Source organism: Pleurodeles waltl, chromosome 1_2 (genome assembly GCF_031143425.1).
Source record: "Pleurodeles waltl isolate 20211129_DDA chromosome 1_2, aPleWal1.hap1.20221129, whole genome shotgun sequence".
Taxonomy (NCBI): domain Eukaryota; kingdom Metazoa; phylum Chordata; class Amphibia; order Caudata; family Salamandridae; genus Pleurodeles; species Pleurodeles waltl.
This window is the reverse complement of record NC_090437.1, coordinates 447,334,118-447,348,331: the sequence shown is the minus strand read 5'-3', so window position 1 is coordinate 447,348,331 and position 14,214 is coordinate 447,334,118. Positions and strand designations below refer to the sequence as shown.

The 14,214-nt window shown below is 41.9% G+C and overlaps 1 protein-coding gene across 5 annotated transcripts in view; it reads right to left on the bottom strand.

The window, feature by feature from the left end:
• The window catches only part of C9orf72 (C9orf72-SMCR8 complex subunit), a 228,434-nt gene that overhangs the window by 60,991 nt on the left and 153,229 nt on the right, over positions 1–14,214 (bottom strand). The gene's annotated exons all lie outside the window — the stretch shown is intronic.

Genomic DNA, 14,214 nt, shown 5'->3' with positions numbered 1-14,214 from the left:
TGCCCCCCCTCCCTCCCCCCCAGGACATGATACCATACAAATATAGCAAATAGAAGGCCCATGCACTCTGTCCTCCCAAGCATGACACCATTAACACAGGAGCCAGACATATTTTGATTCCTGGCCAGAGGGGTGCAAGATGTGAAAAATGTTACAACATTGCAATAACACCTTCATCCATTAGTATGACATAAACTCACCTTGGTAATCTAGGTTCCCTTTTGTATGATTGCTAAGATTGTGTTTATAGCAAGAGTGAGGGAGAGAGAAACTGAATGAGGGTGTATGTGTGAACAAGGGAAAGTTTCTGTCTGAAATTAGGCCTGTCTGGAGATTAAAATTAAAGGTAGTTTTCGTAAAAGCGTTTCTAGGCTTACTGGAGAGCACTCAATCGGGATTTAGGCCTAAACATAGTAAGGAAACAGCCCTTTTACCTGTCTGAGAACACCTCCGCAATACAGTAGACTAAGGAGGGCTTGCTGGTCTATTGTTATTAGACTTATCTGCAGTCTTTGACACCAGGTCTCACACCACACTACAAAGCCTTTTCAAACTTGGGATTGGTAAGACTGTTCTAAAACCGGTAGCCGTTCTCACCAATAGATCGCAATCAGCTTTTCTAGGACTTTATACATTACCCTCTTCTTTACGTCTACGAGGGGTTCCTCATAGCTCACTCCTGAGTCCCACTTGGCTCACTGCACATTTGGCTCCTTTAGCACAGTTATTAAGGTCGCATGATTTTAGTATTAAGTTTTTGCTGAAGACACACAACTCAATTTCTCACTGTCCTACCAGCACACAAGCTAAATTTTAGGCATGTATGCCTGACGTATATGAATGGATAAATGACATGACTAAAATTCAATGGTGAGAAAACATAAGTGCTGTCCTTTCTTAGAGAGAACTCTTTCAGCTGCCACCACTGGTGGTCGTCTGAACTTGGCCTTCCTCCCCAATCACTCACTTTGATCACAATCTCACTTTCACCCCACAGACTGTCTCAGTGGTAGCCCCGAGGTTTGCTCTTTTAAGAGCCTTGAAGAAGGTTCTTCCTTTTTTTGCCTGGATCTTCTCTTAAATCACTGATTTGTGCCTTAGTTGCCACTAGACTGGATTATGGGAACTCATTCTACCTTGGCGTCCTTGGCTATTAGCTCAAAAGACTGCAAACTGTACAGAATGTGGCGGTCAGATTGTTACCTAATCTTGCTTGCAGACATTCTGTCACATTAAATCTATAAATTCTTCATTGGCTTCTAATAAATTTAAAAAAATGTTAAATCACTCTGCTTTGTGTTCATGGCCTTGTCTATGAACGGTCCCTCTTATATCCAAAATCTTACTTATGTTACAGTTCGCTACTTACGCTCACCCACTTTTTACTTGACCTCAGTTCCAAAGCACAAAAGAGCAAGAACATTTTCCTTTTTTCTGCCAATTACTGGAATTCACTGCTGCAAGATTTGAGACACATTCGTTCAAAAGATGTCTTTAGAAAACCTCTAAAAAGATGGCTTTTCAAACCATTATACAGTTTCTACTTCTAGCTTCACCCTCCACAGCACCAAGACGTCCTACTTTTGTGCATCTGATGTGCTTTACAAGTCATTCATTCATGTAGTTTAAGACGGCCCTTGTTAGACTACCAGACTGTAGGTTTCTACTTGGGTTGCCAAAATGGATGGTCTGGATGAGCCTCAATGCTCTAGGTTGGATGAGGACATTAACTTTCATTTTGGCGTAACATGGATGTAGGAAGGATGCAGAGCGCAGAACTCTGCTCATTTCATTCTTACATTTCAGGACCCTGGAACGCTAGGCGTAAGAGGGTGAGTGAGGGATAGAATGTAGTGCACTGCTGTGCGGTGCAGTGCGTATGCAGCGGAGAAAGGACACTCAGTGCAGGCCCTTCCAATTTTGATCTAGAATTTCAGAAAATGACACGGCCAGAGGAAACTGACAATGTTTGCCCATTAATCAGTGCACTGCTCCACATTACACTGTGCTGTGTCTGTTTGGGTGGGGGGTTATAGGAGAGATCAGTGTAAGAGGGGCTACAAAGGAATTTAAACATGAGTGGGTGAATAAATAAACGGATGACAGTGTACACATTAACAAATCAGTGATTGCAGTATGTCTGCCGGGTAAATAGTAGGGAGTGGGAACTTAGGCAAGAGTAACTGCGGGAGAGAGCACATAGTAACATTTTGGGATTAAATACTTTCACTAGTCCTCACCAAATCCAAACATTGGTATGCATTCTACTGTGTATCCCTTTGAAAGATCAGACAGTTACACACTAGTTATTTAAATGCATCTACTGTTATAGACAGGTTTGAAGAACAGATGGGCGGTGAGCCAGTGCGGTACAAATGTGTACAGTAGTAGGCTCAGATGTACAATTAAACAAATGCAAGGATACTTTTTTGAGCGGAGGTCTGTGCAGTGGCTACGATTGCTGGTAGAAGGCTAGTAGTGTAGTGCGATGCTTGCATTTGAAAATATTCAACTCACTTTACAGAGAGATTGGCCTGTCCATGTGTTTCTCAAAGGGTGGTGAACTTCAATAAAGAGGGCAGTTTTTTGGTGTGTCTTTTGTGTGAAAAAGTCAGTTGTATTTCTTATGAGCGGGTAAACATTTTCAGGTCCAGGAAACTACTTTAAAACAACGCTCTCTGGAGTGGGTTTGCGAGATCATTAGTAAAATTGTTTAAAGGGTGTATAGCGCTTACTACCCCTGATGAGGCATTGAAGCCCTTTACGGTGAGTAGCATGCTACTCAGAGCCTAGTTAGTGGTCAGTCAATTGGTTATTGGGGTGAGTTTGCATGCTGTGTGGGGGCTTGTTTCGTTTGATGTGATTATTAGAGCGGTTACATGAGGCACAATTACTAGCTGGAATTAATATTGTTATGGTTTCAAAAGAGCTTTAAGGCAGATAGTTATGAGATTTTTAGAGTAACACACAGATGAGGGAGATAGAAGGTAAAAAGTAGAATGGGTCTATTTAAAAAACCTAAGTGGTTGGAAGGTCAGTTTTCCATGCAGGAGCTTAAGAGTTACAACAGGTTGAGAATTTTAGCGTGCAATTTGTGGATGTAACCCTGGTGAAAGAAACAGTTTCATTTAAAGATACTTCTCACAGTAAAAAAGGAAGCACATTGTGACAAATAAGAGTAACTTTTTATATCCCCACTACACCATGTTAAATACTATTCTATAAATGTATTGGAGTTCATGCAAATTATATGCACCATAAACAATATATTATGAAAAATGTTTGTATACATACATCAACTTGAAAATTTAACAAGGCAATTAATATAGACACATTGTCACTCATTTAATGTCTGGTTTGGAAGGTGCCTGAACCTGAAGAACATCCCAACAGAAGACACCATGTCCAGCTGAATGGATGTGTCTGTGGTCACCTTCTCCTAGGTTCCACCTTGCCTCGTAGTGGCGTGCACCCGGCCCTAAACATAATGAAACTTGAGTTCATGGGGCACCTCAGCTCATGCAGGGGTGCCCTAACTCACAGGTACCTGCGCCCTGCCCTCTTGGCTAGAAGAGCCTACCACAGAGATGACATACAGTGACCTGGTGCAATGACCTGTGGTGAAAGGGTGCATGCACCTTTTCATGCAGGCTGCAATGGCAGGCCTGCAGACAAATTTTGCATGGGCTCACATGGGTGGCATAATACATGCTGCAGCCCATGGGGAACCCCTGGTGCCCCAAGGCCCTTGGGGTACCAAGGGTGAAAACACAACATGGCACACTCATTGTGTGCAATGCCCCCAAATCACTGCATCCAATATATGCAAGCCACCACCACTGCAGCCCATAAAGCCCTAAGACAGGGTGGATTAGATCCCGCGGGGACACATCTGCATAAGCCGACATGCCCCTGTGACGTCCAGTTTGATTACTAAATATTACAAGTGAACAGGAAAGCGATCTGAAGGTATGTACTGGGCACCGTCCACCACAGGCCACCCAGCCACACAATGGCCCGACTGAAACTCATGGTGCTTGATAACAAACACCTCTCCTCAACAAACCCAAACTGATGTCAGTATTGGATTTATTATGACAGGAACTCAGAGGGCACCCCAGAGGTGCCCCCCGAAACCCACCAGACTTAGTGTATAGGCTGACTGGTATAGACCAGCCCGCCACCAGAGGCGAGACTCCGACCCCATGGAGCTAAGAGCCCCAGCTCTCTGAGGTCAGAAACAATGTCTGCTCTGGCAGGACGTGTCATCAACTCTGCCATCAGGATGGCGAGTGAATCTGCATACCAAGGCCAGGGACTTTAAAGTCCCTGCAACATTGATTATGCAACCCTAAGTTCCCCCAGACCTGGGGGAGGCAACCCCCCACCCTGAGGCCCATTTGGCACCAGGACAGGCAGGAGAGATGGATAGTCTGAGGCACACTGCACCCGCACGCCGGACACACCCCCAGGGGGGGCAGCCCAAAGTAAACACAAAAAGAAGAACTCAACCATCCCATGCCCAGTGGAACCAGGAACTCTGGGACAGGGCGAAGCCCAGGCCCCACAGGAAGCGATCATCTAGGGGTTTTAGTAACCCCCAAGGGTAAGCAGCCAACTGGCCACCATCCCCCACAACGCCCCCAAATATAGTTAGGATTTTTTTTTTTTAAGGAGTGTGTTCAAGTTTGATGATAACATAACAGTTTTTCTCTGGGATGCTTTTGAGTGATACACATTTATTTGGTTCATAATAGGCAGTCAGAGAAGGACTAGGAGTAAAGCGGGTCCCAGCGCGTCAGGCTAGCAATGAGTTTTGGTTTAAATATGGGGCCTGGCGGTCAGATTTGTATGAGCTCAGAAAAAGTGAGTTGCAATGATAGAATTTGAAAATATAATTTGTGAGATGCAGGAAAAGAGCTCCAACTGTCTAGGACATGTAGACACCTTGTAATGTAATTTAGGGAAGGGTGTTCTTCTAGCGTATCAAAGTACAGGCCAGTGTTTGTTTTAGGTCGATAGCTACTAGACAGCACAGCTGTCTAGTTGCACAAGACCTTGTGGGGATATTCTGAAAGCTTCCCTAGGAATCATTCGGCCCACTGCTTACCATTGGCTTGTAACTCACATTTGCTTCCTTTCTATTTGTGTTTGCCATCTTTATTTGTTTTAGGCTGCCCAGCATGTCTTTGTCCCTCCCGTGGAGCATAGCCTGTTCACCACCTCACTGACTGGCTGTCTCCTTGTATTGTTCAATGAGTGCTCACTTTCTGGGAACTCTTTTCTTTTTCGTGAGGCAGTCTAGAAGAGTAGATGAATGTTTTGGTTATCTACTGTATGCTAGTTCACAGCAGTAAACTGCTATATTCCTTTGAACAGGATTTTTGCCTCCTAGCTTTCTGCTTGACTGAATCTACTTACCTGTGCCTCTCTAGTTCATCAATCTTGCAAACCTGAAAGGAACAATGCTCTGTCTACCAGCCTGTTTATTTTGGTCAGTGCTCTTTACTCGCAGCATAACATAAACAATCCTCTTCTTCAATTCTGCACCCATGCCATAGGCACTGGAAGTAGAGGAGTGGGGAATGCTGAAACACCCCAAAATAACCATGCTTGAGTTCAGAAGTGAATGACCAATAAACAGACCTTTAAACTTTGTTCTTATCTTGTCACGTCTGCTGTGTATTCAAAGACAGAGGTCAAATATTAGGCTCTGTCTCCCAGGGTGGTTGGTGCTTACTTTTCAATCTCCATTGCAAAGGGAGAGGATTTATGTGACAATCTTGTTGGGGGTTAGAATGGAAAAAGACTGTAGGATGTTATTTTTTTCTAGCACACAACAAAATGTAAATGCCTGTAAATTAACTGTACAAATATTTCAGAATATATTAGAATTAGGAAAGCACAAATGAAGTGCATTTTTTGTAATTCGGAAGTGCTGTGGAAACAAATATTTTAAAGGATCACAACAAATCAATACACCAAGTGATGCCAATTTCCACACATTGTCTTTTGTGCACTGTATAGTTTTATCAGTAAATATGTATGCCTGTGCAAATGTAATGGTCATTTCAATCGAAAATGTGTTCACTGTAATGGCATTGTGCACACTATGCATATCACACGCTACACTACTCCACTCTATGACACTCCACTCTACCACACTCAACTATACTGTAGGCCCCTCCATTTTATGCCACTGTTCTCCATGCCCCTTTATGCCTCTCCACTACACCATTCTAAGTACTTCACTCTACACCACTACACTTTACGCCACTCTATAACACTACTGAGCTCTACTATACTCCACTCTATGACACTTTCACCACTCCATGACCCGCCACTCCATTCTACAGCACTCAATGCCACTTCAATCTATGCCACTCCCCGCCGCTTCAATCTACGCCACTCCAGGACACTCCAATCTACGACACATCTATAATACACCCTGCTCTACTTCATAGCACTCAACCCTATGCCACTCCACTCTAACACATTGTACAACACTCTAGGCCACTCCACTTTGCAACACTCCCCTGTACACCACTAACTTATATCTGTGCAGAACAGCAGCCACGCTAGAGTGTAACATGGCTAAAACATACTGCAAAGTCAATAGATCTTTCATGGATGAGACCTATTGGCTTTGCTAATGCTTGTTTTACATATAAGGGATACTTGGAAGTTGCAGAGCATCCATAATAATTTAGCACATGTACCGATTTCTGTGGTGTGTGAAATTCAGACCAGTAGGTGAAGAGCTAGGCTACTTCTAGTTGAACTTGGTGGTTGATTAAATTTGTTTATTAAACATTGATTTGTTTTATAAAAAAAACCATTAGCAGGTATCCATTTTGGGGAGTGTTTAGGTAGCTACTAAGCCTTTGCAATTCTGCTCTCTTTGAAACAGAAGGACATGTAGGTCTCTTCTTGAGACATGTCCAAAATTCCCATTTAGGATCTGAAATAAAATGTTTTGGTCGATAGTAGCGAAGTCAATCAAGGGGCCAGGTAGATACTTGAACTGCGTCACACACTGTCAAATTTTAACCAAGGGCAGCAAGGGCTCTGTTTAGGAGCATACGTCAAAGGAAATGTTATCTTAATGTATTCTACTCCTGAAAAGTCTGAACTGAGAAGATGATCCCAGACACTTTTTACTTGTTTGCAGATTCAAGAGTATACACATTACAAAGTGAGTGTCAGTATTTTCCTGGAGGATAATAAGAGAAACTGTTTTTTTAGCTTCTCATTCAGAAAAAAAACACACGCAAAGAAGTGAAATGTGACGCCTCCTGTGTATCCATTGAGAGTAGGCCCAGTTAGAAAAAAATAACTCAACTGGCTATTTACGAAACTCATTGAAATAAAAGTGATTGTTGTGAAAAAGCAGAACAACGCTGCAGATCTGACTTAATGGGGCTTCTGAGATGGTTGCATCACCTGGCTGGCTCCTCACTCGATATTCACCAAGGTTTCGATATATTCATGGGTTTTGGTGTAACTTCAGATTATTTCCATTTCAATTTAAGATGCAAGTGGAAGGCTACAAACTACATTTAAAACATTTTAAGTGAGCCCCGTCAGAAAGACGCGGAAATGCCCTCTTTAAAAATCCCACATGTATTATTTAAGTTGAGGGAGCTGTACACCCAAGTAGGACATTTTTCTGTGATTCTTTTGCTTGAGGTAAGCAGTGTGAGAACAGAGAGCGATGCAGTATTACTTGTACTGATGAAAGTAACAAAAATGTACGTAAGTGAGACTGTTTGGATCAATTCAAAAATGATATCTATTAGTACCGAGTGAAAAAACAGAGTTGCTCACTCCAGCTCCCATCTATCATGACTGGTGATAAAACAAGACACTAGTGCTTATGGTACCAAAATGACTGGTGGCAAAACGAAGCTACTGATGAAAATATGGTACAAATAATAATCTGCAGATGAGACGGACGGGCAAAGAGCTTACTGAGGCGCGTACTGCAGATTTTGGTTTTTATAGGGCACATATGAGCAATTTCGTTTTAGGATTGAGCCTCGCTGTATGAAAGTGTCTTAGGACAAGATGCCAACGAAAAGGAATGTGGAGGTGTAATGTTTATGCGTCCCTCGTCTGAAGACTGTTTTGCCCATAGGATATAATTGGTATGAGTGTTGGGGCCCTTCATTTGGGAGTATCACGCCATTATTAGGATCCGATTGAGGCGGGAGACTCCCGATTTTATAAGCCAAAATGGCTTTATTTCGGCTGTCACGCGCCTGAAATCAACTCTTCTTCAATAGAAATCAATGGGGGGGGGATACATTGTCCATATATATATATATATATATTTAACCTCACAGTTGCCTCTTTTGAAATGATGGCATGCTTGTGTGCACGGGTCTTTACTTGCTTTAAACCTAGCAAGCGATCAACTGAGCATTGAAATATGGCGGAAACCAGTGAGTAAGATTCATGATCGTTTATAATGCATGTCTACAAAAGCTTGTTCGTTAGCCAGGCACTTCACAATTTCATTTCATGTCACCTTGCATCGGATGCACCAGCATGTAGGTCTAGCTGAGAGCAAGGGGTGGGCGGTGGAGTGTATTTCTGAATACGGGGCTGTTAGCACTCCCCCCCCCCCCCCCCCCCCGACACGCTTCTCTCCAATGGGCACTTATGTGTACCATCCTCTGCAGCCCCGGGCAGCCGCCACTGCATATAACACAGCCGCTTTACATCATTTCTCCTCGGAGAGCAAAATCTGACCCTTTCACGCGCTGCAGGAGCTGCTCTCGCGAGAGCCTTCTATCTGCATCCGTTTCATATCAGTACTTAGGAGTCATAAATCATAATTCCAAACCCATCATGCGGGCGCCCCTCCGAGCATTGCTATCCTTTCCCATTAACTTCATGGCAGCCATCAAGACACCGAGCGGCGCGGCCCATCTGCAAAGGAATGTACGGGAAGGAAAATCGACGGTTTCTAACTTTCTTTTAGAGCGGAATGGTAGAGTGATGCTGAAAGTCACAGCATTATGAAACCGAGAGGGCCCGCAGAAGCAGCGCAAACAGAAATCACGTATTTCAAGGTAGATCACGTGGACTCGAAGGGACGAGATTTAGTGAATTGAATGTCTGTTGCTCAAATGAATGAGATCGTTACTGGTAACTGTATCCAAACAGAAGAAACAATGGTGGTATATCAGAGAGCGAAGAAAGGAGACATCGGGTTTCCTCATTTCTGTTTGTACAGGTGGAAGTGTATACCGTTGAAACAACAACCACTACAACAAATAAATGCACGAAAGTATAAACTGGCATTAAGTGGTGCGAATCAAGCTGGGGAGCGAGCACAAACTGTCCATTAATACTTATTTTCAAATCTGAAATTCATTACATTTCCATAAATTAGGTCCACGAAAATGAAGTGAGTTGAACAATAATCAGATGGCTTTACTCCAGTATCAACGCTGGATTAGAACACAGGTCGCCAAGTCACCATCTTAATGGCATGTGGTGGGCACGTGAACAAACTAGTGACGTATGAGCTCGCAAGTGACAGGTACACGCCCAGGTCAGCAGCAGTCACAGAGTCAGGCTCAAGCAGCACAGTCAGCCGTTTGTTGTCCACAAAGGGAACAACCCAGGTCTTGCTTTTAATCTGTAAATTGATGGTTCTAAATGACACTGTTGAGCACCGACCACAATTTACCCTAGAATAGGCTGCTTGTTCGGCTTGCTTGGCAGTTCTTGCTCGACTGTTCCCATAAGGAACAGGGTCAAGACTGATTTGCATATGGCTGGGTCCAAACTGGGGTGGTGTGGTGTGGTGTGCAAAAAACGATGGATTAAACCCAGATCTTTGTGACTGGGGGGTGAATGTTTGCATTGTTCAGCATTCCGTCCATCATCTGTTGTTTTTGTGCTTGTTCAGCTTAGGGACGTATTGGGCACCCTTACTAACTGTTTCAGCAGGGAGGCAAAGAAATGAATTAGGACTCCGCTCTGCTATCTACCTCAACTAGGGTTGTCACCCGGCCGTTTTTCTCCTAGTACCACTGATATTTTAATATCTGGGCAGGACAAAAATAAGCAAATCATCTAAAGCCGGTATTTTTGAGCCCTTATCTGGATATACAGCAAATATAAATAGAATGTACGTTCAAATGTCTTCTAGTGCTGCATTAATGAACCCGACTAATAATTAAAGTAAACAAAGGCAGAAAAGTCATGTTACTAATTAATGCATTTAACTTTATTTAAAACCCTATTTAGTAGCATGTCTGGGACTTTGCAGACCCAAACCTCATCAGATATGTCGATGCAGTGACAAAAGAGCTGGGAAAGTCGCAGAGAACCTGAAACTTCACTTTGGTACATTTTAGGACTTCAGCATATGTATGTACAACACACACATACTTCAGAGAGGAACCCAAAATCAAATGTTTATAGTGAAAACTGAGTGTGCAACTTGATCTTGTACTTCGCCCTATTCCACACTTCTCCAATTCGTATAATGTTCTAGAAAATTACAGGAAGACCTTTTAAAAACTATTGTTCACACACCCATTAGGTCAGCACTCAATCAAGGAGCTTTGAATGAATGCCGCTCTAGTTCATTGCCTGATCTATGCTGTCTGAAATTTGACAGAAAAAATACAGTGCTTGGCAAATTTCTTCAGAACATAACTACATTACTGAACTTTGACAAAATGCGGTCATGATATCTCAGCAGAAACTGGTGTCTGCGTGTTCTAAACATAGGGCCTGATTACGACCTTGGCGGAGGAGATTATCAGTCCCAAATGTGACGGATATCCCATCCGCCCTGTTACAAGTTCCAAAGGCTATAATGGAACTTGTAATACAGCGGACAGGATATCTGGCACATTTGGGACGGAGTAATCCCTCTGCCAAGGTTGTAATCAGGCCCAAAGTGTCTTAAAGCTGCCCTCACTTACGAACCAAATGACACTTCTATGAAAGCTTTTCTATTTTTGCCTACTTTGTAGGTCTGGCTGTAGACTGTTTTACAGCACATAGACCTTATGTCACTAATTCATCGAAACACAGCACGCTTTGAGCTAGTCCCCATACCCATCAGCTCTTACGTCTTTGTTTTCATTGTTTGCCATTGCTACGATGGACTGTCCATCAAGGTTAGGGCATTTTGTGGATGGCTACATTGTCCCATTTGTGACACCACTGGATTTTGGTGATAAGGCGCAAGTGGTATTTTAGTTAAACTGCAGATGTGCAGCTTGTAATTCAAAGTGTGTATTCTTTAATGTATTCACTTTCCTGCCACAGTGGCATATTTGAATAATTGCATGGTGTTTGCTTTTTGACCGGCTAAGGCATACATACACGTTGCTATTTAATAGTAACCCTTTCATGATCCTTTGTTTTACTTTGTTATTATACGATGTTGCTGAATTTACAGCTTTTTTGTTTTGACTGTTAAAAAGTATCTAATATTTTTAAGCATTTCACAGTCAGGTCAGCACAAAATGTGCATGGGATACTCAAAGCAGTTAGCCCAACTATGAACGATGGAGCATTTTGAAAAGCATGCACTAATAAAACAAAGATGTAGGTCATATAACAAGTTGCCTAGGAAGTATTGTAAACATCAACATCTAGTCTGCTTTTTGCAGATTTGCACAAACGCTTTTGTTATCTGCAGAATAAAGGTATTCAAAGCAAACGCTATGGGTAAAATCAATTGCAGAATTACAGCCTATATGATATGCAGAATAATGCCACAAGTATACATTCATTTGTTATTTTGAGTAGGTATGAGAGAGAGAGCATGATGCTGCGGGTACAAATTGTCGATGTCATTTGTAATATCCCTGCAATGTATTTGCTGAAGGTACACTATTCTCTAGAATACCAAACTGACAAAGGCTGTCTTGCTTTTGCCATCACCTAGATAAGTTAAACACTCACTGCTGGCGTCTGTAGATGCCCTCATATCACATGTTAAAATATAGGCAGCTGCAGCACACCATTTCAACCATATAATGCTGATAAAAAAGTAAGATTAAATTGCAATTAGAAGGTAGACATTAGGAATTAGGAAGATAGGAAAAAGTTTTGGGGCACAATTTGCATAGAACAGTCAAACTATGCAACAGATTTTCATCTTTCATGGTTCTAATTTTAAGCATTTGAAGGATTCACAAAACATACCCAGGTTACACCTGGAGGGCCGGCGCACAAGTCACAGCTTACCAGGGACATAGGACCTTTGCTCTGCCCACATGTTGGACAGTCCGGAGTACATGATTTGATTAGGAAGAATTTGTGTGTTTCCACAAAAAAGTGCTTGCCTTTCACTCAGCTGTGATCATTTGGTTATTTTGTTAATTTATCCAACTTTCTGAGTTCGAACTTTCAGGGGCACACACAACATTGTAATGCTATTAAAGTGTCTTAGATAACTAGATAATGTACAGCTTTTTCTCTGGCAGCAGCATAGATGGGCAAGCTTCAACACACCTGGGTGTTTAGGTCTGCCTTGACAGTGCAGCTGCCAAGTGACCTATAGCCTACACCAATATTATTATACATTTCTTTGCTCCCTCACAAATTTATATACATTCTCAAGCTATTTATTTGTAATGCTTCATATTATGCAACATTCCTTTAAAGCCAGACCTACTGGCATTGCCACTGCTTGTTTCTTCCGTTTTATGTTTTTTTATTTTTATTATTATTATTATTATTATTTTTTTACATTTGGAAAAGCCATCACCAGACCTCTTACATTCAATGAACACAGGGTGGGTCTTGGGTCAATCCCCTTTAAACCACTGGCTCGACTGGTACAGCACCGTTCAGTCTTTGGCTTGAAACACTGTCAATTGCATTTTTGATTGGTCACAAGAGTATCTTAGTCTCATTTTCTTAATATTGGCTGCTTGGATGTACCACTTTGCCTTCTATGTAACGCATGATGGGTTATTTTTCATCTGGAAAATGCAGTTAGTTATCACACATTCAGTACGTTATGTGTTATTTTCATCCTGTACACAAATCAATCTTATTTTGATAATGTTTGTTTGGTTTTGCAATTAATTATAATTGTCTTTTTATATTTAATTTTAAGATGATTAGATTGTAGTACATATAATCCTTGTAATTACATAGAGATTTTCTCATTTCAGAAAAAAGTTAACCCACATTTTAGTGCACAGTTGGACATGGATATTCAATACAAAGTTCAACAGACTACACACAAAGTCAACTTGCAACCAGTCCATTAACACATGGCTAGAATCGCCAGAACTCAATATTTCTCATTTGTTTTAATGTGAATGTAATAATGTCTCCCTAACTCGTGTGCTAGAGGGCATGCTGGCTTGGTGCTTGGTAGATACAATCCATTTTAGGCAGCCCCACAGAGAAATGAACCCGGTGCTTGTAAAAGCCTTAAAGTAGACAAGTCCTTTATGGAGAAACAGGAAGGCAGGGGTTCTTTGCAGTGAATCAGGCTGTGACTAACACATGCCTGTTTAAAGTTTGTTAAGCACTTCTTGCATACCAAATCCTAATGATGTACTATGAAGAAAGAAAAACTCAAATGCTCTTCACCCAAAACAGTGGGCACAGTGCTCTGCACATTCTCTGTTCAAGAGATCCCACTCTCTTTGCAGTACTTATGGACAAAAAACTCTCAACAGCCCCGTGCAAATTACTGCAAGCCCCATTAAAGGCCATATTGGATAGAAAAAACGAGCTCTGTTTTGTACTCACAGAGGAGAAGAAATAAATTATTTACTGGTAATAACCGTTCTCAAGCGTTGGTATTTTTCATAGATTCACATGCTTAAATCTCTCTCTGTTGTCTGATGGGAGTTGTGGTAGTTTTAAACTAGGAAATAAACATTATTTTATATAGGTGTAGGCAAAAATAATATTTACTTGGTTACCCATTTATCCAATTGAAAACATCCCTGACCAATGAGTTAAAAGTGATGAGGACTATTACCTTTGCAATCTATCACAGCTCAGATTACGGATTAAGGACGGAGTGAGCCTTGCCAAGGGCAGAAGGAAGGTCCATAATCAGATCTAGGAAAGATACAAATGCTTTAGAAGAGTGACAATAGGTAACTTATGTCTCCTGTAGCACTGGATCTTTCATAGAATCTAATGCTTGAATCAAAACAGTGCGGAAAAGAAGAGGCAGGTGGGTAAAGAAGCCCACCTTTTTGAAAT